The sequence below is a fragment of the Anomaloglossus baeobatrachus genome, chromosome 1 (genome assembly GCF_048569485.1).
Source record: "Anomaloglossus baeobatrachus isolate aAnoBae1 chromosome 1, aAnoBae1.hap1, whole genome shotgun sequence".
Taxonomy (NCBI): Eukaryota; Metazoa; Chordata; class Amphibia; order Anura; family Aromobatidae; genus Anomaloglossus; species Anomaloglossus baeobatrachus.
This window is the reverse complement of record NC_134353.1, coordinates 953,347,152-953,372,612: the sequence shown is the minus strand read 5'-3', so window position 1 is coordinate 953,372,612 and position 25,461 is coordinate 953,347,152. Positions and strand designations below refer to the sequence as shown.

The window sequence follows — 25,461 nt, the reverse complement described above, 5'->3', positions numbered from 1 at the left end:
CTACTCAAAAAGCCCCCCATTTCTACCTTACTTACAGCCAGAAATACAGACAGCCGGATCCTATACAAAAGACCTAAAAGCCAGCACCTATAGGGTCTGGGTTTTTTCTCTAGGTCACCGGCGAGCTACAGTCACACCGTTAGGTCTCCGATGCACTACCATTCTCCGGACTAGTGACCACCCCCTTTCGCCAGGTGTCTCTCGATCCACAGGTAAAACAGCACACACAATGTATATGATGCTTACCGTGAAACGAAGGGTGATCAAATCCTTGATATCGAGCAACACCTGGATACTTGTGGAGTAGCCCCCAGACGTCCGGAAAATGGAAGCTCTGACTCACTCTTCTCGGTGGCCCAAATCCGATTTTCCATTTTGGAGGTGGTGAAACCCAACCTTAGGGGAGGGGACTTTGATAGGACATTATTGCAGAAGGAATCCGCTTGGATATTCAAAATGGGATCTCTAACCCCAAGGGGGCTGAATGAACAGCTCTCCTTTGGCTGCTTCCTTCCCACTTAGCTTTGAAGCGGTGTCAAAATTTGTATAGTTTAAACCTGATTTGCTCTACTTTACAAACTTCCTTTCCTTTTGGAATGGACCATATTGTTGGTAAATATCTATGCATTGTAGTCCTTGCTATGGGAGCCTGGTTACAGATGTACCCTCACTTATTGGGGGATGTGTCTGACTGGGAATGACTGTATTTCTGTTGAATATCCTTGACAGTATTTGATGCAGCACAATGTTATCAGTTTGTTCATCAAATTCCATTTTTTGCCTATGTAATTTATGTGCCTACTAGGGATTTGATCTGATATGGCGCTCCTGTATGATCATGTACGCCTCTGTGGCATATGTTGCTATAGATGAGGGTCATGGCTGTCGTGGCGTCCCTTTCAGTATTTATCTTATTTATATCCTCCTCGAATAAGGGACCCCCTAATCCCTATCATCGTTATGAATATACATAAGGATATATCTATATTAATGGGGGTTAAAAGGTAATATTGTATTCATGGAAGAGGCACTCAGTATATATTTTTTACTTATGCCTGCGAATATAATATACGGTCCTCTGCACTATTCTATTATCTATATGCAGGCTCCGTTGGTTTTTGCGCATGCGCTGTGCTTCTATTTACCTTCCCTTAAGTTTGGCACCCTGAGGCCTCCGTCCACATGTGCGCGCTGCCTGTTGATTGGCGAAGGCGTAGTGGTGATCTGGACGGCGGCGTTCTTGTGGGCGTCACGATTTTCATGATCCTCGGACATGCGCAGTCCTTGTGTTTACATCCATTTACTTTTTGGCACATGAGGGCCTCCGTCGGCACATGCACGCTGCCAATGAGACTCTGGGCAGGCGCAGTCGTGATGTGGACGGAGGCGCCTCCAACATATCAGTCTCCTGGGTTTTTCTCAGGTGTGCGCAATCTTATCAGGCATGCGCACATGTGGCGATATCGGCATCAGTATGATTGCCTTGACCGCCTACAGCTGATTAGAAGACCGTGGGCTATTTAAATCTCCCAGTTTTGTGCAGTTCCATGACGCCTCTCTGGACTATGGCAGTACATTCCTTTCAGCATTGCCTGACTAGCCGTTGATCCTGTGTGATGGGCGCCATGGATCTGCACATCTAATACCCTTTCTCCCTGGGCAGGTACTATTATATTATTGTGTTGTTCTGTTATTTTACATGCCTATTTGTGATGCAATGTATGAGTATGCAATCTAGGTGAATACTTTTTCCAACTTGTTGCTGATAGAACTTATCTGTTTTGTAGCCTCCTGATGAACCACATATTTATTATGTGGGGAAACGCGTTGAGGTGGAGATTGATGTAAATCTTGAATTTAATGGCTTACTTCTACTAAACTGAAGGAAACAGTTGCCATTTCTTGATTTTACAAGAAACAAGGGGACACCTGGAGAGCGCTGACTTACATTCATTTGGACGTTCATGGACAGCAAGCATCCAAAATCTTCTATTTGTGGCGCTGCCTGAATGCATTTCTATTTCCAAGTTAAGTCTTGAGCCCTCTGGTCCCACAGAAATTGGAATTATATATTCTGTATGTGTTCACTGTATTTATTTCACTGTGACCTTTTGGTCTATTTTTTCCATTAATGGTGTGTTTTATATCTTTAATAAAAAATTTGTAAATGGGAATAACGTACCTTTACTGTTTATAAATATTCCCGGGCCTTGTCCCTAATTTTGCTAGTCTCTCGATCCACAGGTAAAACAGCACACACAATGTATATGATGCTTACCGTGAAACGAAGGGTGATCAAATCCTTGATATCGAGCAACACCTGGATACTTGTGGAGTAGCCCCCAGACGTCCGGAAAATGGAAGCTCTGACTCACTCTTCTCGGTGGCCCCACACTTGGCGCGCCAACTGTCAAGGTCAGAATGACGATGATGATGATGAGACTCAAAGGATCTCTCGGATCCGGCTGCTGTTTCTAATTAAAATGTCATGAGTGCACTTAGAGACTAAATAACTAGACACCAAGTCAGTTACATCTATCTCCATGACTGGCTCTTAACCAAGTGTACTTTTTATTGTTTGAAAGAAACTCTAGACCAAGCAGTAAGGGGGTGTAAACAAAAGTTTTAGTCCAATCAAGTATCGCAGGGCAGGGCTTCATGACGTAGAGAGATCTACACATCCTCCTTGGATTGGTCAGTCCAGACTCCAGGAATTTCCTTTGTCCATCTGTCTTGGGCGCAAAACAGGAAATAGCAGCCATCTTTACAATTACATGTGCTGGTATATACTGTGTCTAAGGAAAATACACTGAATATGCAATATACATATATACATGTTAGTAAGAAACAAAAGCATTCACAAATATGTGTGTTAGTTCACATCTACTGAACTATATAACTGAGTCTATGAAATGGCTGAATTAAGTATTTTTGGATACTCAATTCTTTATCCTCAACATCCCCATAGATAATGATGTAATGTGATGACATCAGAACCTCTCACCTCCCCGGTCATATCCTCTGTTATTCCCATAGATAATGATGTAATGTGATGACATCAGAACCTCTCACCTCCCCGGTCATATCCTCTGTTATTCCCATAGATAATGATGTAATGTGATGACATCAGAACCTCTCACCTCCCCGGTCATATCCTCTGTTAGCCTCTCACCTCTCCAATAAGATGGAAGATGATCTCCAGATTCAGGTTTAATATCTTCTCCATAATTTTGTCTTTGTCCTTATTCATCATTTATGGGTCAATCAAGAAAAATAAAAAGAAAAGAGAATTTTTTTATTGTAATGAAGATGAAATGATGTTAACAAAAAATCAACTAAAAACACAAAATATGTGAGGATAATAAGGGGAAATCATTGGAGAAAATAAACTGTAGGTTTCTTCCGTCCTCTTTCGGCGCCGACTGAATCTGATATGAGGAGACTGTGCAGTAGATCGGGCGACTCCAACACTTTCTTAATAGTCCTAAAATTGTCCAGCTTTAAAGGAGTTAAACATAAATCATGTTTTACTCTCCCCCATGTGTAGTGCGGGGTCTTTCGCGCTCTCTCTCCCTCATGTGTAGTGCGGGGTCTGTCGCTCTCTCTCCTCCATGTGTAGTGCGGGGTCTGTCGCTCTCTCCCCCCCTCCCTCATGTGTAGTGCGGGGTCTGTCGCTCTCTCCCCCCCATGTGTAGTGCGGGGTCTGTTGCTCTCTCCCCCATGTGTAGTGGGGGGTCTGTCGCTCTCTCTCCCCATGTGTAGTGCGGGGTCTGTCTCTCTCCCCCATGTGTAGTGCGGGGTCTGTCGCTCTCTCTCCCCCATGCGTAGTGCGGGGTCTGTCGCGCTCTCTCTCCCCCATGTGTAGTGCGGGGTCTGTCTCTCTCTCCCCCATGTGTAGTGCCGGGTCTGTCGCTCTCTCCCCCTCATGAGTAGTGCGGGGTCTGTCGCTCTCTCTCCCTCATGTGTAGTGCTGGGTCTGTCGCTCTCTCTCCCTCATGTGTAGTGCGGGGTCTGTCGCTCTCTCCTCCATGTGTAGTGCGGGGTCTGTCTCTCTCTCCCCCATGTGTAGTGCGGGGTCTGTCGCTCTCTCTCCCCCATGTGTAGTGCGGGGTCTGTCGCGCTCTCTCCCTCATGTGTAGTGCGGGGTCTGTCTCTCTCTCCCACAAGTGTAGTACGGGGTCTGTCGCTCTCTCTCCCCCATGTGTAGTGCGGGGTCTGTCGCGCTCTCTCCCTCATGTGTAGTGCGGGGTCTGTCTCTCTCTCCCCCAAGTGTAGTGCGGGGCCTGTCGCTCTCTCTCCCCCATGTGTAGTGCGGGGTCTGTCGCTCTCTCTCCCCCATGTGTAGTGCGGGGTCTGTCTCTCTCTCCCCCATGTGTAGTGCGGGGTCAGTCTCTCTCCCCCCCATGTGTAGTGCGGGGTCTGTCGCTCTCTCTCCCCCCATGTGTAGTGCCGGGTCTGTCGCTCTCTCCCCCATGTGTAGTGCGGGGTCTGTCGCTCTCTCCCCCATGTGTAGTGCGGGGTCTGTCGCTCTCTCCCCCATGTGTAGTGCGGGGTCTGTCTCTCTCTCCCCCATGTGTAGTGCGGGGTCTGTCGCTCTCTCCTCCATGTGTAGTGCGGGGTCTGTCGCTCTCTCTCCTCCATGTGTAGTGCGGGGTCTGTCTCTCTCTCCCCCATGTGTAGTGCGGGGTCTGTCGCTCTCTCTCCCCCATGTGTAGTGCGGGGTCTGTCTCTCTCTCCCCCATGTGTAGTGCGGGGTCTGTCGCTCTCTCCCCCATGTGTAGTGCGGGGTCTGTCGCTCTCTCCCCCATGTGTAGTGCGGAGTCTGTCGCTCTCTCCCCCATGTGCAGTGCGGGGTCTGTCTCTCTCTCCCCCATGTGTAGTGCGGGGTCTGTCGCTCTCTCTCCCCCATGTGTAGTGCGGTGTCTGTCGCGCTCTCTCTCCCCCATGTGTAGTGCAGGGTCTGTCTCTCTCTCCCCCATGTGTAGTGCGGGGTCTGTCGCTCTCTCTCCCTCATGTGTAGTGCGGGGTCTGTCTCTCTCTCCTCCATGTGTAGTGCGGGGTCTGTCGCTCTCTCTCCCTCATGTGTAGTGCGGGGTCTGTCGCTCTCTCTCCCATGTGTAGTGCGGGGTCTGTCGCTCTCTCTCCCCATGTGTAGTGCGGGGTCTGTCGCTCTCTCTCCCTCATGTGTAGTGCGGGGTCTGTCGCTCTCTCTCCCCATGTGTAGTGTGGGGTCTGTCGCTCTCTCTCCCTCATGTGTAGTGCGGGGTCTTTCGCTCTCTCTCCCATGTGTAGTGCGGGGTCTGTCGCTCTCTCTCCCTCATGTGTAGTGCGGGGTCTGTCGCTCTCTCTCCCCCATGTGTAGTGCGGGGTCTGTCGCTCTCTCTCCCCATGTGTAAAGCGGGGTCTGTCGCTCTCTCTCCTTCATGTGTAGTGCGGGTTCTGTCGCTCCCTCCTCCAAGTGTAGTGCGGGGCCTGTCGCGCTCTCTCTCCCCCATGTGTAGTGCAGGGTCTGTCGCTCTCTCTCCCTCATGTGTAGTGAGGGGTCTGTCGCTCTCTCTCCCTCATGTGTAGTGAGGGGTCTGTCGCTCTCTCTCCCTCATGTGTAGTGCGGGGTCTGTCGCTCTCTCCCTCATGTGTAGTGCGGGGTCTGTCGCTCTCTCCTTCATGTGTAGTGCGGGGTTTGTCTCTCTCCCCCCCATGTGTAGTGCGGGGTCTGTCGCTCTCTACCCCATGTGTAGTGCGGGGTCTGTCGCTCTCTCTCCCCCATGTGTAGTGCGGGGTCTGTCGCTCTCTCTCCCCCATGTGTAGTGCGGGGTCTGTCGCTCTCTCTCCTCCATGTGTAGTGCGGGGTCTGTCGCTCTCTCTCCCCCATGTGTAGTGTGGGGTCTGTCGCTCTCTCTCCCCCATGTGTAGTGCGGGGTCTGTCGCTCTCTCTCCTCCATGTGTAGTGCGGGGTCTGTCACTCTCTCCCTCATGTGTAGTGCGGGGTCTGTCGCTCTCTCTCCCCCATGTGTAGTGCGGGGTCTGTCGCTCTCTCTCCCCCATGTGTAGTGCGGGGTCTGTCGCTCTCTCTCCCCCATGTGTAGTGCGGGGTCTGTCGCTCTCTCTCCCCCATGTGTAGTGCGGGGTCTGTCGCTCTCTCCCCCATGTGTAGTGCGGGGTCTGTCGCTCTCTCCCCCATGTGTAGTGCGGGGTCTGTCGCTCTCTCCCCCATGTGTAGTGCGGGGTCTGTCGCTCTCTCTCCCCCATGTGTAGTGCGGGGTCTGTCTCTCTCTCTCCCCCATGTGTAGTGCGGGGTCTGTCGCTCTCTCCCCCATGTGTAGTGCGGGGTCTGTCGCTCTCTCCCCCATGTGTAGTGCGGGGTCTGTCGCTCTCTCCCCCATGTGTAGTGTGGGGTCTGTCGCTCTCTCTCCCCCATGTGTAGTGCGGGGTCTGTCGCGCTCTCTCCCTAATGTGTAGTGCGGGGTCTGTCTCTCTCTCCCCCAAGTGTAGTGCGGGGCCTGTCGCTCTCTCTCCCCCATGTGTAGTGCGGGGTCTGTCGCTCTCTCTCCCCCATGTGTAGTGCGGGGTCTGTCTCTCTCTCCCCCATGTGTAGTGCAGGGTCTGTCTCTCTCCCCCCCATGTGTAGTGCGGGGTCTGTCGGTCTCTCTCTCTCCCCCATGTGTAGTGCAGGGTCTGTCTCTCTCCCCCCCATGTGTAGTGCGGGGTCTGTCGGTTTCTCTCTCTCCCCCATGTGTAGTGCAGGGTCTGTCTCTCTCTCCCCCATGTATAGTGCGGGGTCTGTCGGTTTCTCTCTCTCCCCCATGTGTAGTGCAGGGTCTGTCTCTCTCTCCCCCATGTGTAGTGCGGGGTCTGTCGCTCTCTCTCCCTCATGTGTAGTGCGGGGTCTGTCTCTCTCTCATCCATGTGTTGTGCGGGGTCTGTCGCTCTCTCCCTCATGTGTAGTGCGGTGTCTGTCGCTCTCTCTCCCCCATGTGTAGTGCGGGGTCTGTCGCTCTCTCTCCCTCATGTGTAGTGCGGGGTCTGTCGCTCTCTCTCCCCCATGTGTAAAGCGGGGTATGTCGCTCTCTCTCCCCCATGTGTAGTGCGGGTTCTGTCGCTCTCTCTCCCCCATGTGTAGTGCGGGGTCTGTCGCTCTCTCTCCCCCATGTGTAGTGCGGGGTCTGTCGCTCTCTCTCCCCCATGTGTAGTGCGGGGTCTGTCGCTCTCTCCCCCATGTGTAGTGCGGGGTCTGTCGCTCTCTCCCCCATGTGTAGTGCGGGGTCTGTCGCTCTCTCCCCCATGTGTAGTGCGGGGTCTGTCGCTCTCTCTCCCCCATGTGTAGTGCGGGGTCTGTCTCTCTCTCTCCCCCATGTGTAGTGCGGGGTCTGTCGCTCTCTCCCCCATGTGTAGTGCGGGGTCTGTCGCTCTCTCCCCCATGTGTAGTGCGGGGTCTGTCGCTCTCTCCCCCATGTGTAGTGTGGGGTCTGTCGCTCTCTCTCCCCCATGTGTAGTGCGGGGTCTGTCGCGCTCTCTCCCTAATGTGTAGTGCGGGGTCTGTCTCTCTCTCCCCCAAGTGTAGTGCGGGGCCTGTCGCTCTCTCTCCCCCATGTGTAGTGCGGGGTCTGTCGCTCTCTCTCCCCCATGTGTAGTGCGGGGTCTGTCTCTCTCTCCCCCATGTGTAGTGCAGGGTCTGTCTCTCTCCCCCCCATGTGTAGTGCGGGGTCTGTCGGTCTCTCTCTCTCCCCCATGTGTAGTGCAGGGTCTGTCTCTCTCCCCCCCATGTGTAGTGCGGGGTCTGTCGGTTTCTCTCTCTCCCCCATGTGTAGTGCAGGGTCTGTCTCTCTCTCCCCCATGTATAGTGCGGGGTCTGTCGGTTTCTCTCTCTCCCCCATGTGTAGTGCAGGGTCTGTCTCTCTCTCCCCCATGTGTAGTGCGGGGTCTGTCGCTCTCTCTCCCTCATGTGTAGTGCGGGGTCTGTCTCTCTCTCATCCATGTGTTGTGCGGGGTCTGTCGCTCTCTCCCTCATGTGTAGTGCGGTGTCTGTCGCTCTCTCTCCCCCATGTGTAGTGCGGGGTCTGTCGCTCTCTCTCCCTCATGTGTAGTGCGGGGTCTGTCGCTCTCTCTCCCCCATGTGTAAAGCGGGGTATGTCGCTCTCTCTCCCCCATGTGTAGTGCGGGTTCTGTCGCTCCCTCCTCCAAGTGTAGTGCGGGGCCTGTCGCGTTCTCTCTCCCCCATGTGTAGTGCGGGGTCTGTCGCTCTCTCTCCCTCATGTGTAGTGAGGGGTCTGTCGCTCTCTCCCTCATGTGTAGTGCGGGGTCTGTCGCTCTCTCTCCCCCATGTGTAGAGCGGGGTCTGTCGCTCCCTCCTCCAAGTGTAGTGTGGGGCCTGTCGCGCTCTCTCTCCCCCATGTGTAGTGCGGGGTCTGTCTCTCTCCCCCCCATGTGTAGTGCGGGGTCTGTCGCTCGCTCTCTCCCCCATGTGTAGTGCGGGGTCTGTCGCTCTCTCACCCTCATGTGTAGTGCGGGGTCTTTCGCTCTCTCTCCCATGTGTAGTGCGGGGTCTGTCGCTCTCTCTCCCCCATGTGTAAAGCGGGGTCTGTCGCTCTCTCTCCCCCATGTGTAGTGCGGGTTCTGTCGCTCCCTCCTCCAAGTGTAGTGCGGGGCCTGTCGCGTTCTCTCTCCCCCATGTGTAGTGCGGGGTCTGTCGCTCTCTCTCCCTCATGTGTAGTGAGGGGTCTGTCGCTCTCTCTCCCTCATGTGTAGTGCGGGGTCTGTCGCTCACTCCCTCCCTCATGTGTAGTGCGGAGTCTGTCGCTCACTCCCTCATGTGTAGTGCGGGGTCTGTCGCTCACTCCCTCATGTGTAGTGCGGGGGTCTGTCGCTCTCTCCCTCATGTGTAGTGCGGGGTCTGTCGCTCCCTCCTCCAAGTGTAGTGCGGGGCCTGTCGCGCTCTCTCTCCCCCATGTGTAGTGCGGGGTCTGTCTCTCTCCCCCCCATGTGTAGTGCGGGGTCTGTCGCTCGCTCTCTCCCCCATGTGTAGTGCAGGGTCTGTCTCTCTCTCCCTCATGTGTAGTGCGGGGTCTGTCGCTCTCTCTCCCTCATGTGTAGTGTGGGGTCTGTCTCTCTCTCCCCCCATGTGTAGTGCGGGGTCTGTCGCTCTCTCTCCCATGTGTAGTGCGGGGTCTGTCGCTCTCTCTCCCCCATGTGTAGTGCGGGGTCTGTCGCTCTCTCTCCCTCATGTGTAGTGAGGGGTCTGTCGCTCTCTCTCCCCCATGTGTAGTGCGGGGTCTGTCGCTCACTCCCTCATGTGTAGTGCGGGGTCTGTCGCTCTCTCCCTAATGTGTAGTGCGGGGCCTGTCGCGCTCTCTCTCCCCCATGTGTAGTGCAGGGTCTGTCTCTCTCCTCCCCATGTGTAGTGCGGGGTCTGTCGCTCTCTCTCCCTCATGTGTAGTGCGGGGTCTGTCGCTCTCTCTCCCTCATGTGTAGTGAGGGGTCTGTCGCTCTCTCTCCCTCATGTGTAGTGAGGGGTCTGTCGCTCTCTCTCCCTCATGTGTAGTGCGGGGTCTGTCGCTCTCTCTCCCTCATGTGTAGTGCGAGGTCTGTCGCTCTCTCTCCCTCATGTGTAGTGCGGGGTCTGTCGCTCTCTCTCCCTCATGTGTAGTGCCTCCTCCCTTGAGGGAGGGATTGTCCAGCAGTTACAGCGATGCCGCCGACCAGGTAAGTGCGTGTGACGCTGCCGTAGCGATAATGTTCGCTGCGGCAGCGATCACACGATATCGCATGCACGACGGGGGCGGGTGCTTTTGCGTACGATATCGCCAGCAATTTCTAGAAATATCGTAGCGTGTAAAGTCCGCTTTACAACTAGCAAGGGAGAAACCTAAAAGTGTGAAGTGTAAGTGCAGTGAGAATGCAGAAGCCGGCAGTCACCTCATCTCAAACCTGCACAAGCCCTTCAATTATAAAGTTCAGCCGTGTAGCATGCCCAATCCTAACAGCGTGTAATATGCTCACTGTCAGGATTTGGCTCTGCTTGCTGGTTGCAGCAGTAATCACATGGCCACTCCACTCATGTGTGATTTTCATACTTACGGTCATCTGACAATTCGCTTTTCTTCTTTCCGCTCTCTTGCAATGATCATTGAAAGAATTAGGAAAAGCAGCTCGGCATCACATGACTAAAGGGGGCTTTACACGCTACGACATCGCTAATGCGAACTCGTTGGGGTCACGGATTTTGTGACGCACATCCGGCCGCATTAGCGATGTCGTTGCGTGTGACACCTATGAGCGATTTTGCATTGTTGCAAAAACGTGCAAAATCGCTCATCGGTGACATGGGGGTCCATTCTCAAAAATCGTTACTGCAGCAGTAACAAGGTTGTTCATCATTCCTGCGGTAGCACACATCGCTCCGTGTGACACCACAGGAACGAGGAAGCTCTCCTTACCTGCTTCCCGGCCGCTATGCTGGAGGAAGGAGGTGGGCGGGATGTTACGTCCCGGTTATCTCCGCCCCTCCGCTTCTATTGGGCGGCGGTTCAGTGACGCAGCTGTGACGTCGCTGTGGTGCTGAACAAACCACCCCCTTAGAAAGGAGGCGGTTCGCCGGTCCCAGCGACGTCGCCAGGCAGGTAAGTATGTGTGACGGGTCTAGGTGATGTTGTGCGCCACAAGCAGCGATTTGCCCGTGTCGCGCAACAGATGGGGGCGGGTACCCACACTAGCGATATCAGGACCGATATATCGCAGCGTGTAAAGCCCGCTTAAGCATGAAAATCGCATATGAATGATTGGTCACATGATGACTACTCAGACTATGGGAGCGGAGTGCCGATTGGAGTTTTTCCAGAGTGGACAGTGAGACTGTGGAAGGTCTGAGGGTTGGAGGCGGAGCTGGGCAGAGGCGGGGCTGGGCCTGGGCGGAGTCTCAAGGGGGCCCGAACATTTTGCCAGTATGGAGCCCTGAAATTCCTAGTGGCGGCCCTGCATGCTGTACATGGGAACAGGCTACACACAAAATACAGATATAAATTACAGTGACTAAACCAATCCTGACAGACGGGTACAGAGGGGAGCGGACCCTGCCCTCGGAGCTCACAGTCTACAGGGGAATGGGGAGGAGACAGTAGGGCGGGGATACATGTGTATAACACTGACAGACGGGTACAGAGGGGAGCGGACCCTGCCCTCGGGGGCTCACAGTCTACAGGGTAATGGGGAGGAGACAGTAGGGCGGGGATACAAATATATAACAATCAACTTTACAAATCAATACATAGAATTAAGCCATGTTGGACATTGGAGACAATGAAAGAAAGAAATCTCTTGCATCCGAGTCCCGTGCGTTTTAGGTGTAAAAATTGTATTTCTGCATTTACCATAAATTCCTCTCTCATTGAATACATTGGAGGACACCGGAAGATGATGTGGATTACACCGCACTGTTCTCTCCGTCTCTAAGGTGGGACAACGGGGGGCAATTACACCCAGCGCCGATAGTCACAAGCTGTGTATGAGAAACATAGATTAATAATACACAGAGTTCCCTGTGCGAGCCCCCCTTAACGTGCAACACGGGCCCCTGCAAGCCCCCCAAAGTGCAGCATCACCCCCTGCGTAGTGCGAGCCCTCTCCAACGTGCGGCTTACCCCCTGCGAGCCCCACCCAACGTATGGCCTCTCCCAGTGCGAGCCCCCCAACGTGTGGCCTCCCCCAGTGCGAGTCCCCGTGTGGCCTCCCCCAGTGCGAGCCCCCCCAACGTGTGGCCTCCCCCAGTGCGAGCCCCCCCAACGTGTGGCCTCCCCCAGTGCGAGCCCCCATGTGCAGCCTCCACAACGTGCGGCCTCCCCCCTGCGAGCCCCCTCAACGTTCAGCCTCTCTCCATGTGATTCCCCAACATGCAGCCACTCTCCATGCGAGCCCCCCCAAACAGCCAGTGCCGCCCCCTGCCCAGTGCGAGCCCCCCCAAATGTGCAGCGTCGCCCCCTGCCCAGTGCGAACCTCCCCAAACGTGCAGCGTCGCCCCCTGCCCAGTGCGAGCCCCCCCAAAGTGCAGCGTCACCCCCTGCAAGCTCCCCCAAATGTGCAGTGTCGCCCCCTGCCCAGTGCGAGCCCCCCCAAATGTGCAGCGTCGCCCTCTGCGATGCCCCCAAACGTGCAGCGCCACCCCCTTGCGAGCCCCTCAAACAAGCAGCGTAGCCCCATGCACAGTACGAGCCACCCCAAATGTGCAGTACGAGCCTCCTTATTGAAGCCTGCAAAGCACAGTGCTGCAGCCTCAGCACATTCCCTGTGACATATACACGAGCTGCAGCCCCCAACACTGACAGGAGACGCTGCTCTGTGCCCCCAACACTGACAGGAGACGCTGCTCTGTGCCCCCAACACTGACAGAAGACGCTGCTCTGTGCCCCCAACACTGACAGGAGACGCTGCTCTGTGCCACCAACACTGACAGGAGACGCTGCTCTGTGCCCCCAACACTGACAGGAGACGCTGCTCTGTGCCCCCAACACTGACAGGAGACGCTGCTCTGTGCCCCCCAACACTGACAGGAGACGCTGCTCTGTGCCCCCAACACTGACAGGAGACGCTGCTCTGTGCCCCCAACACTGACAGGAGACGCTGCTCTGTGCCCCCAACACTGACAGGAGACGCTGCTCTGTGCCCCCAACACTGACAGGAGACGCTGCTCTGTGCCCCCCAACACTGACAGGAGACGCTGCTCTGTGCCCCCAACACTGACAGGAGACGCTGCTCTGTGCCCCCCAACACTGACAGAAGACGCTGCTCTGTGCCCCCAACACTGACAGGAGACGCTGCTCTGTGCCCCCAACACTGACAGGAGACGCTGCTCTGTGCCCCCAACACTGACAGGAGACGCTGCTCTGTGCCCCCAACACTGACAGGAGATGCTGCTCTGTTCCCCCAACACTGACAGGAGACGCTGCTCTGTGCCCCCCCAACACTGACAGGAGACGCTGCTCTGTGCCCCCAACACTGACAGGAGACGCTGCTCTGTGCCCCCAACACTGACAGGAGACGCTGCTCTGTGCCCCCCAACACTGACAGAAGACGCTGCTCTGTGCCCCCAACACTGACAGGAGACGCTGCTCTGTGCCCCCAACACTGACAGGAGACGCTGCTCTGTGCCCCCAACACTGACAGGAGACGCTGCTCTGTGCCCCCAACACTGACAGGAGATGCTGCTCTGTTCCCCCAACACTGACAGGAGACGCTGCTCTGTGCCCCCCCAACACTGACAGGAGACGCTGCTCTGTGCCCCCAACACTGACAGGAGACGCTGCTCTGTGCCCCCAACACTGACAGGAGACGCTGCTCTGTGCCCCCCAACACTGACAGGAGACACTGCTCTGTGCCCCCAACACTGACAGGAGACGCTGCTCTGTGCCCGCAACACTGACAGGAGACGCTGCTCTGTGCCCCCCAACACTGACAAGAGACGCTGCTCTGTGCCCCCCAACACTGACAGGAGACGCTGCTCTGTGCCCCCAACACTGACAGGAGACGCTGCTCTGTGCCCCCAACACTGACAGGAGACGCTGCTCTGTGCCCCCAACACTGACAGGAGACGCTGCTCTGTGCCCCCAACACTGACAGGAGACGCTGCTTTGTGCCCCCAACACTGACAGGAGAAGCTGCTCTGTGCCCCCAACACTGACAGGAGACGCTGCTCTGTGCCCCCAACACTGACAGGAGACGCTGCTCTGTGCCCCCAACACTGACAGGAGACGCTGCTCTGTGCCCCCAACACTGACAGGAGACGCTGCTCTGTGCCCCCCAACACTGACAGGAGACGCTGCTCTGTGCCCCCAACACTGACAGGAGACGCTGCTCTGTGCCCCCCAACACTAATAGAAGACGCTGCTCTGTGCCCCCAACACTGACAGGAGACGCTGCTCTGTGCCCCCAACACTGACAGGAGACGCTGCTCTGTGCCCCCAACACTGACAGGAGACGCTGCTCTGTGCCCCCAACACTGACAGGAGACGCTGCTCTGTGCCCCCAACACTGACAGAAGACGCTGCTCTATGCCCCCAACACTGACAGGAGACGCTGCTCTGTGCCCCCAACACTGTCAGGAGACGCTGCTCTGTGCCCCCAACACTGACAGGAGACGCTGCTCTGTGCCCCCAACACTGACAGGAGACGCTGCTCTGTGCCCCCAACACTGACAGGAGACGCTGCTCTGTGCCCCCAACACTGACAGGAGATGCTGCTCTGTGCCCCCAACACTGACAGGAGACGCTGCTCTGTGCCCCCAACACTGACAGGAGATGCTGCTCTGTGCCCCCAACACTGACAGGAGATGCTGCTCTGTGCCCCCAACACTGACAGGAGACGCTGCTCTGTACCCCCAACACTGACAGGAGACGCTGCTCTGTGCCCCCAACACTGACAGGAGACGCTGCTCTGTGCCCCCAACACTGACAGGAGATGCTGCTCTGTGCCCCCAACACTGACAGGAGATGCTGCTCTGTGCCCCCAACACTGACAGGAGACGCTGCTCTGTACCCCCAACACTGACAGGAGACGCTGCTCTGTACCCCCCAACACTGACAGGAGACGCTGCTCTGTGCCCCCAACACTGACAGGAGACGCTGCTCTGTGCCCCCCAACACTGACAGGAGACGCTGCTCTGTGCCCCCAACACTGACAGGAGACGCTGCTCTGTGCCCCCAACACTGACAGGAGACGCTGCTCTGTGCCCCCAACACTGACAGGAGACGCTGCTCTGTGCCCCCAACACTGACAGGAGACGCTGCTCTGTGCCCCCCACCGGATTCAAGTTAGTCTGCAGTTAGACGTTAGCTATTAGATATTCATTCATCTATGCTGCACCAACTGTTTTAAAACAAACTGATCATACATAATTTTTATTTTGATCAAGGTGCCTGGTCCACAAGTGCTCAAAATGAATGTCTCAAGGTTTCTATATGAATTTGAAATTCTAACATATATAATACTATATACAAGCGTAATCAAACGTACTCAATCGTCCATACGTTTAATTTGAAAAGAGGTACCCTGGACCACAAGTACTCAAAATTAACCCCTCAATGTCCTGAATAATATTTGCTAAAAAAATTATCACGTCTATGTGTGGTTAAGAAGTTATTCACGTAAATCTGTGTTATATTACGATATACACACGTAATCAAATGTACTCAATCGTCCATACGATTAATTTGAAAAGAGGTACCCTGGACCACAAGTACTCAAAATGAACATCTCAATGTCCTGAATAATATTTGCTAAAAAAATTATCAAGTCTATGTGTAGTTTAGAAGTTATTCACGTAAATCTGTGTTATATAACGATATACACGCGTAATCAAACGTACTCAATCGTCCATACGATTAATTTGAAAAGAGGTACCCTGGACCACAAGTACTCAAAATGAACATTTTAATGTCCTGAATAATATTTGCTAAAAAAATTATCAAGTCTATGTGTAGTTTAGAAGTTATTCACGTAAATCTGTGTTACATAACGCTATACACGCATAATGAAACGATGCTGAAGTTGGTTTCTTATTAGTCCAGTTTCTTATTCGGGGCTGAAGTTGGTTTCTTATTCGTCAGTTTCTTATTCGGCAATTTAGTTTTTTCAGTTTTTTATGCATTTATCAACAAAAATAACACATCACAATAATAAAATACAATGCACTGATGTGCCCTAATATACATACACTCAAACTCAGCTGTGAAAAATATAAAACTGGCAAAAAAATGGACATCAAAGTGGGCACCAAAGTATGTTAGTGAAAAGGTTAAATTGCTTTGGGCCACTGATCTAACACCACAAGTGCATATCTAGTGATGCCCCTAATCAAACTCAAGTGACTCCAGCCTGGCCCAAAGGGGTTCTGGGCATAAAAACTGGCATCAAACTGGGCACACAACCAATTTTCACAGATTTGAATAAGTAACTGGTGTTTTTGAGGGGTTAAATGGCTTTGGGTCACTAATCTCACACCACATTTACATACCTAGTGATGCCACACATCAAATTCAGATCACTCCAGCCTGGCCCAAACAGGTTCTGGGCATCAGAACTGGCATTAAAGTGGGCAAATGGCCAATTTTCACAGACTTGAATAAGTAACTGGTGTTTTTGAGGGGTTAAATGGCTTTGGGCCACTGATATCACACCAAAGTTACATACCTAGTGATGCCACACATCAAATTCAGATCACTCCAGCCAGGACCAAACAGGTTCTGGGCATCAGAACTGGCATCAAAGTGGGCACACAGCCAATTTTCACAGATTTGAATAAGTAACTGGTGTTTTTGAGGGGTTAAATGGCTTTGGGCCACTGATCTCACACCATATTTACATACCTAGTGATGCCACACATCAACATCAGATCAGTCCAGCCTGGCCCAAACAGGTTCTGGGCATCAGAACTGGCATCAAAGTGGGCAAATGGCCAGTTTTCACAGATTTGAATAAGTAACTGGTGTTTTTGAGGGGTTAAATGGCTTTGGGCCACTGATCTCACACCATATTTACATACCTAGTGATGCCACACATCAAATTCAGATCACTCCAGCCTGGCCCAAACAGGTTCTGGGCATCAGAACTGGCATCAAAGTGGGCACACAGCCAATTTTCACAGATTTGAATAAGTAACTGGTGTTTTTGAGGGGTTAAATGGCTTTGGGCCACTGATCTCACACCATATTTACATACCTAGTGATGCCACACATCAACATCAGATCAGTCCAGCCTGGCCCAAACAGGTTCTGGGCATCAGAGCTGGCATCAAAGTGGGCAAATGGCCAGTTTTCACAGATTTGAATAAGTAACTGATGTTTTAGAGGGGTTAAATGGCTTTGGGCCACTGATCTCACACCACAGTTACATACCTAGTGATACCACACATCAAATTCAGATCACTCCAGCCTGGCCCAAACAGGTTCTGGGCATCAGAACTGGCATCAAAGTGGGCAAATGGCCAGTTTTCACAGATTTGAATAAGTAACTGATGTTTTTGAGGGGTTAAATGGCTTTGGGCCACTGACCTCACAACAAGTTTACATACCTAGTGATACCACACATCAAATTAAGATCACTCCAGCCTGGCCCAAACAGGTTCTGGGCATCAGAACTGACATCAAAGTGGGCAAATGGCCAGTTTTCACAGATTCGAATAAGTAACTGGTGTTTTTGAGGGGTTAAATGGCTTTGGGCCACTGATCTCACAACACATTGACCTACCTAGTGATGCCACACATCAAATTCAGATCACTCCAGCCTGGCCCAAACAGGTTCTGGGCATCATAACTGGCATCAAAGTGGGCAAATGGCCAGTTTTCACAGATTTGAATAAGTAACTGGTGTTTTTGAGGGGTTAAATGGCTTTGGGCCACTGACCTCACAACAAGTTTACATACCTAGTGATGCCACACATCAAATTCAGATCACTCCAGTCTGGCCCAAACAGGTTCTGGGCATCAGAACTGGCATCAAAGTGGGCAAATGGCCAGTTTTCACAGATTTGAATAAGTAACTGGTGTTTTTGAGGGGTTAAATGGCTTTGGGCCACTGATCTCACAACACATTTACATACCTAGTGATGCCACACATCAAATTCAGATCACTCCAGTCTGTTTGGGCCAGGCTGGAGTGATCTGAATTTGATGTGTGGCATCACTAGGTATGTGAATGTGTTGTGAGGTCAGTGGCCCAAAGCCATTTAACCCCTCAAAAACACCAGTTACTTATTCAAATCTGTGAAAATTGGCCATTTGGCCACTTTGATGCCAGTTCTGATGCCCAGAACCTGTTTGGGCCAGGCTGGAGTGATCTGAATTTGATGTGTGGCATCACTAGGTATGTAAATGTGGTGTGAGATCAGTGGCCCAAAGCCATTTAACCCCTCAAAAACACCAGTTACTTATTCAAATCTGTGAAAATTGGCCATTTGGCCACTTTGATGCCAGTTCTGATGCCCAGAACCTGTTTGGGCCAGGCTGGAATGATCTGAATTTGATGTGTGGCATCACTAGGTATGTAAATGTGTTGTGATATCAGTGGCCCAAAGCCATTTAACCCCTCAAAAACACCAGTTACTTATTCAAATCTGTGAAAATTGTTTGTGTGCCCAGTTTGATGCCAGTTTTGATGCCCAGAACCCCTTTGGGCCAGGCTGGAGTCACTTGAGTTTGATTAGGGGCATCACTAGATATGCACTTGTGGTGTTAGATCAGTGGCCCAAAGCAATTTAACCCTTTCACTAACATACTTTGGTGCCCACTTTGATGTCCATTTTTTTGCCAGTTTTATATTTTTCACAGCTGAGTTTGAGTGTATGTATATTAGGGCACATCAGTGCATTGTATTTTATTATTGTGATGTGTTATTTTTGTTGATAAATGCATAAAAAACTGAAAAAACTAAATTGCCGAATAAGAAACTGACGAATAAGAAACCAACTTCAGCATCGTTTCATTATGCGCGTATAGCGTTATGTAACACAGATTTACGTGAATAACTTCTAAACTACACATAGACCAGGGCTGTGGAGTCGGAGTCGGAGTCGTGGAGTCGGAGTCGGAGCTCATTTTGGTGGAGTCGGAGTCGGAGTCGGTATAAAATGCACCGACTCCGACTCCTAAAATATATAATAAATTGGGGACAGGAGTGCAATGCAGAATGTGCTGAATATTTTACTAAATAACAACATTTAGTATAATGCTTATATTTAAGTGAAACATTTATTGTAGTACAATGTGAACATCAGACATTTAATTGTTTTTATGATACAATAATCAAGATATTTGGATAGAACATAAAATATTTATTGGAATACAACTTTAGAACACAAAAAAACTAATAAATTGTAAATATGTAATATATATAATATATATATATATATATATATATACAGTGTATATACACACACACAAGATATATATGTAATCTACTGTATATTACATAGTGTATTACATATTTACAATTTATTACAGTTTTTTGTGTTCTAAAGTTGTATTCCAATAAATATATTTTATGTTCTATCCAAATATCTTGATTATTGTATCATAAAAATTATTAAATGTCTGATGTTCACATACACATATTCATGTACTACAATAAATTTTTCACCTAACTATAAGCAATATATGTAGGAGTCGGAGTCGGAGCCGGAGTCGGAGTCGGAGCCGGAGTCGGAGTCGGTGCAAGAGAATTTGAGGAGTCGGAGTCGGAGTCGAAGGTTTGGCTTACCGACTCCACAGCCCTGACATAGACTTGATAAATTTTCGGTCAAATATTATTCAGGACATTGAGATGTTCATTTTGAGTACTTGTGGTCCAGGGTACCTCTTTTCAAATTATTCGTATGGACGATTGAGTACGTTTGATTCTGCGCGTATAGCGTTATATAACACAGATTCACGTGAATAACTTCTGAACTACACATAGACTTGATAATTTTTCTATGAAATATTATTCAGGACATTGAGATGTTCATTTTGAGGACTTGTGGTCCAGGGTACCTCTTTTCAAATTAATCGTATGGACGATTGAGCACATTTGATAACGCGTGTATATCGTAATATAACACAGATTTACGTGAATAACTTCTTAACTACACATAGACTTGATAATTTTTTTAGCAAATATTATTCAGGACATTGAGGGGTTAATTTTGAGTACTTGTGGTCCAGGGTACCTCTTTTCAAATTAATCGTATGGACGATTGAGTACGTTTGATTATGCGTGTATAGCATTATATAACATAGATTTACGTGAATAACTTCTGAACTACACATAGATTTGATAATTTTTTTAACAAATATTATTCAGGACATTGAGATGTTCATTTTGAGGACTTGTGGTCCAGGGTACCTCTTTTCAAATTAAATGTATGGACGATTGAGTACGTTTGATTCTGTGCGTATAGCATTATATAACACAGATTTACGTGAATAACTTCTAAACTACACATAGACGTGATAATTTTTTTAGCAAATATTATTCAGGACATTGAGACATTCATTTTGAGCACTTGTGGACCAGGCACCTTGATCAAAATAAAAATTATGTATGATCAGTTTGTTTTAAAACAGTTGGTGCAGCATAGATGAATGAATATCTAATAGCTAACGTCTAACTGCAGACTAATTTGAATCTGGTGTGCCCCCCAACACTGACAGGAGACGCTGCTCTGTGCCCCCCAACACTGACAGGAGACGCTGCTCTGTACCCCCAACACTGACAGGAGACGCTGCTCTGTACCCCCCAACACTGACAGGAGACGCTGCTCTGTGCCCCCAACACTGACAGGAGACGCTGCTCTGTGCCCCCCAACACTGACAGGAGACGCTGCTCTGTGCCCCCAACACTGACAGGAGACGCTGCTCTGTGCCCCCCAACACTGACAGGAGACGCTGCTCTGTACCCCCAACACTGACAGGAGACGCTGCTCTGTACCCCCAACACTGACAGGAGACGCTGCTCTGTGCCCCCCAACACTGACAGGAGACGCTGCTCTGTGCCCCCAACACTGACAGGAGACGCTGCTCTGTGCCCCCAACACTGACAGGAGACGCTGCTCTGTGCCCCCCAACACTGACAGGAGACGCTGCTCTGTGCCCCCCAACACTGACAGGAGACGCTGCTCTGTGCCCCCAACACTGACAGGAGACGCTGCTCTGTGCCCCCAACACTGACAGGAGACGCTGCTCTGTGCCCCCCAACACTGACAGGAGACGCTGCTCTGTGCCCCCAACACTGACAGGAGACGCTGCTCTGTGCCCCCAACACTGACAGGAGACGCTGCTCTGTGCCCCCAACACTGACAGGAGACGCTGCTCTGTACCCCCCAACACTGACAGGAGACGCTGCTCTGTGCCCCCCAACACTGACAGGAGACGCTGCTCTGTGCCCCCAACACTGACAGGAGACGCTGCTCTGTGCCCCCAACACTGACAGGAGACGCTGCTCTGTGCCCCCCAACACTGACAGGAGACGCTGCTCTGTGCCCCCAACACTGACAGGAGACGCTGCTCTGTGCCCCCCAACACTGACAGGAGACGCTGCTCTGTGCCCCCCAACACTGACAGGAGACGCTGCTCTGTGCCCCCAACACTGACAGGAGACGCTGCTCTGTGCCCCCAACACTGACAGGAGACGCTGCTCTGTGCCCCCAACACTGACAGGAGACGCTGCTCTGTGCCCCCAACACTGACAGGAGACGCTGCTCTGTACCCCCAACACTGACAGGAGACGCTGCTCTGTACCCCCCCAACACTGACAGGAGACGCTGCTCTGTGCCCCCCAACACTGACAGGAGACGCTGCTCTGTGCCCCCCAACACTGACAGGAGACGCTGCTCTGTACCCCCAACACTGACAGGAGACGCTGCTCTGTGCCCCCCAACACTGACAGGAGACGCTGCTCTGTACCCCCAACACTGACAGGAGACGCTGCTCTGTGCCCCCAACACTGACAGGAGACGCTGCTCTGTGCCCCCCCAACACTGACAGGAGACACTGCTCTGTGCCCCCAACACTGACAGGAGACGCTCCTCTGTGCCCCCAACACTGACAGGAGACGCTGCTCTGTGCCCCCCAACACTGACAGGAGACGCTGCTCTGTACCCCCAACACTGACAGGAGACGCTGCTCTGTGCCCCCAACACTGACAGGAGACGCTGCTCTGTGCCCCCAACACTGACAGGAGACGCTGCTCTGTGCCCCCAACACTGACAGGAGACGCTGCTCTGTGCCCCCCAACACTGACAGGAGACGCTGCTCTGTGCCCCCCAACACTGACAGGAGACGCTGCTCTGTGCCCCCCAACACTGACAGGAGACGCTGCTCTGTGCCCCCAACACTGACAGGAGACGCTGCTCTGTGCCCCCAACACTGACAGGAGACGCTGCTCTGTGCCCCCCCAACACTGACAGGAGACGCTGCTCTGTGCCCCCCAACACTGACAGGAGACGCTGCTCTGTGCCCCCAACACTGACAGGAGACGCTGCTCTGTGCCCCCAACACTGACAGGAGACGCTGCTCTGTGTCCCCAACACTGACAGGAGACGCTGCTCTGTACCCCCCAACACTGACAGGAGACGCTGCTCTGTGCCCCCCAACACTGACAGGAGACGCTGCTCTGTGCCCCCCAACACTGACAGGAGACGCTGCTCTGTACCCCCCAACACTGACAGGAGACGCTGCTCTGTGCCCCCAACACTGACAGGAGACGCTGCTCTGTGCCCCCAACACTGACAGGAGACGCTGCTCTGTGCCCCCAACACTGACAGGAGACGCTGCTCTGTGCCCCCCAACACTGACAGGAGACGCTGCTCTGTACCCCCAACACTGACAGGAGACGCTGCTCTGTACCCCCAACACTGACAGGAGACGCTGCTCTGTGCCCCCCAACACTGACAGGAGACGCTGCTCTGTACCCCCCAACACTGACAGGAGACGCTGCTCTGTACCCCCAACACTGACAGGAGACGCTGCTCTGTACCCCCAACACTGACAGGAGACGCTGCTCTGTACCCCCAACACTGACAGGAGACGCTGCTCTGTGCCCCCAACACTGACAGGAGACGCTGCTCTGTGCCCCCAACACTGACAGGAGACGCTGCTCTGTGCCCCCCAACACTGACAGGAGACGCTGCTCTGTGCCCCCAACACTGACAGGAGACGCTGCTCTGTGCCCCCAACATCCAGCCTGACACCCCAGAGCTATCACTAATGAGGAGAAGCGCAATATTCCCCACCTCAGGGTCAGATCCGTCCGCTCTGCACAGCCCGAGCCCTGCCCCGCCCACAGCTGTGCCCCGCCCACAGCTCTGCCCGCCCACAGATCGGTTCAGCCTAGAGAATACAGACCACGCTCAATAAAGGACACGCCCCCAATAGTAGATGAATACGCCCCGGAAGTGACGTCATAGCCTGTAAGCAGCCTGTATTCTCTAGCTTCTATCCTGGTGCTTCCCGCCCGCCGCTCTGCCCCGCCTTTTCCGGTGACGTCACTAGTGATGGGCAGTCCGGCTCTTTTTGATGAGCCGGCTCATTCGGCTCGGCTCACCAAAAAGAATCGGCTCTTTCGGCTCAAAAAACGGCTCTTTTTTTAAAAAAAACCTTCTGCTCCACCTTGTGATGATACAGAACCTCCCCTGTACATTGGGAACCTCATTCTACACCCTTGTATGTATCTAGTGAAGCAGTAAAAACAGTTTTTAGCATTATTGTTTCCGTTTCCTCAGATTGTCAGCTCTTCTGGACAGGGCCCTCGCGCCTCTTTTATGTGGTGTTTTTTGTACATGTCCTTTCTACATTAGTCAGTGCTCTGATATGTGTCGCTCCTACAAAAGATTATAATTCCTGAAAATAAAGGCGAGTTGCAATTACTGTGCTGCCTGTCACTATATGTGCAACACACACACTGTACATACTGAACACAAAGGACACACATACATACACACATTGTACACACATACTGTACATACTGAACACAAAGGACACACATACATACACACATTGTACACACACACTGTACATACTGAACACAAAGGACACACATACATACACACACTGTACATACTGAACACATTGTACACACATACACACACTGTACATACTGAACACAAAGGACACATATACATACACACATTGTACACACACACTGTACACACTGAACACAAAGGACACACATACATACACACATTGTACACACATACTGTACACACTGAACACAAAGGACACACATACATACACACATTGTACACACACACTGTACATACTGAACACAAAGGACACACATACATACACACACTGTACATACTGAACACATTGTACACACATACACACACTGTACATACTGAACACAAAGGACACACATACATACACACATTGTACACACATACTGTACACACTGAACACAAAGGACACACATACATACACACATTGTACACACATACTGTACACACTGAACACAAAGGACACACATACATACACACATTGTACACACATACTGTACACACTGAACACAAAGGACACACATACACACATTGTACACACATACTGTACATACTGAACACAAAGGACACACATACATACACACATTGTACACACATACTGTACACACTGAACACAAAGGACACACATACATACACACATTGTACACACATACTGTACACACTGAACACAAAGGACACACATACATACACACATTGTACACACATACTGTACACACTGAACACAAAGGACACACATACGCACATTGTACACACATACTGTACATACTGAACACAAAGGACACACATACATACACACATTGTACACACACACTGTACATACTGAACACAAAGGACACACATACATACACACATTGTACACACACACTGTACATACTGAACACATTGTACACACATACATACACACATTGTACACACACACTGTACATACTGAACACAAAGGACACACATACATACACACATTGTACACACATACTGTACGCACACCAACATATGGAAGCATAGGATACTGAATAGCAAAATCAGTTTATTACAACACAACCTGGAACAGAAATGTTTAAATGCTAACATAGCATGGGTCCACCTTCTGCTGGTGGTGCACAGCACTACAAGTCCCAGCAAGTGGAACACAATATGGCAATGCAACACTAGTTACATACCAACTTTTTTAACAGTTAAGTGACAATAAATGTCATTGAGGTAGTATTGCACATAAGATAAATGTATAGAGGTTGTCCTAACATTGATGGTCTGGCCTTACTATAGGTAATCAATGTGTGATGGCTGGAGGGCGGATGCGCGGTATCTAGCCGCTGTCACTACATACAAGATGGAGCACCTTCATAACAGCAAATCTGGCCAACATTAAGAAGAGCTGATCATCCGAGGTGTCGGGTGCGGCCCTACAGCAATCACACATTGATCAACTAAAGCAGAGGTGAGGACCTCCAGGTCTGGAGGGTGCAGGTCATGTGTTCAGGATTTCCTTATGGTACTGTCACACTGGTGGAGGATCGCCTCTGAACATGCCTGTAGTCCAGGCGAGGCAGGGGGCTATACTTTGTATGGCTCCCGTCATGTGTTAGAACACTATTGCTGCGTCACACGCGGCAATGTGTTCAGATCGCCTGCTCCTCATCGCCAGGTTTCCCAGCAGTGCTAGGCAACCTCCGAATTCAGGAGATGAGCGGTGGCAGCGGGAAATTGCCCTGTCACACGAGGCGACACACTGGCGATGTCATTGTAACTTGGCCATGCCTACTAAGTTGCAGCAACATCGCCAGTGATACCTCCCTGTCTGACGGGGTCTTTAGTATTGCACAGTTGATAATTGAATCATCTACACTGTGTGTGGCACTCAAGACCTGAAGTTTCCCATCTCTGAATTAAAGTAAGGGCCCTGTCACACATGTCAATGTGGTGGGCAACGTCGCTGATGACCGTGTGACCCCGCC

The 25,461-nt window shown here is 51.5% G+C and overlaps 1 long non-coding RNA gene across 2 annotated transcripts; it reads right to left on the bottom strand.

Moving 5' to 3' along the window:
* Positions 1–2,502: 2,502 nt before the first annotated feature.
* Positions 2,503–22,806, bottom strand: LOC142257536 (uncharacterized). 2 transcript variants are annotated; one of them, XR_012727639.1, is made up of 4 exons: positions 22,748–22,806; positions 11,364–11,491; positions 3,173–3,241; positions 2,503–2,809 (listed from the first exon to the last, which is right to left on the bottom strand). It is a non-coding gene; the product is annotated as an uncharacterized LOC142257536 (long non-coding RNA). The 2 variants fall into 2 exon arrangements; XR_012727638.1 differs by having other exon boundaries at positions 2,510–2,728.
* Positions 22,807–25,461: the final 2,655 nt, after the last annotated feature.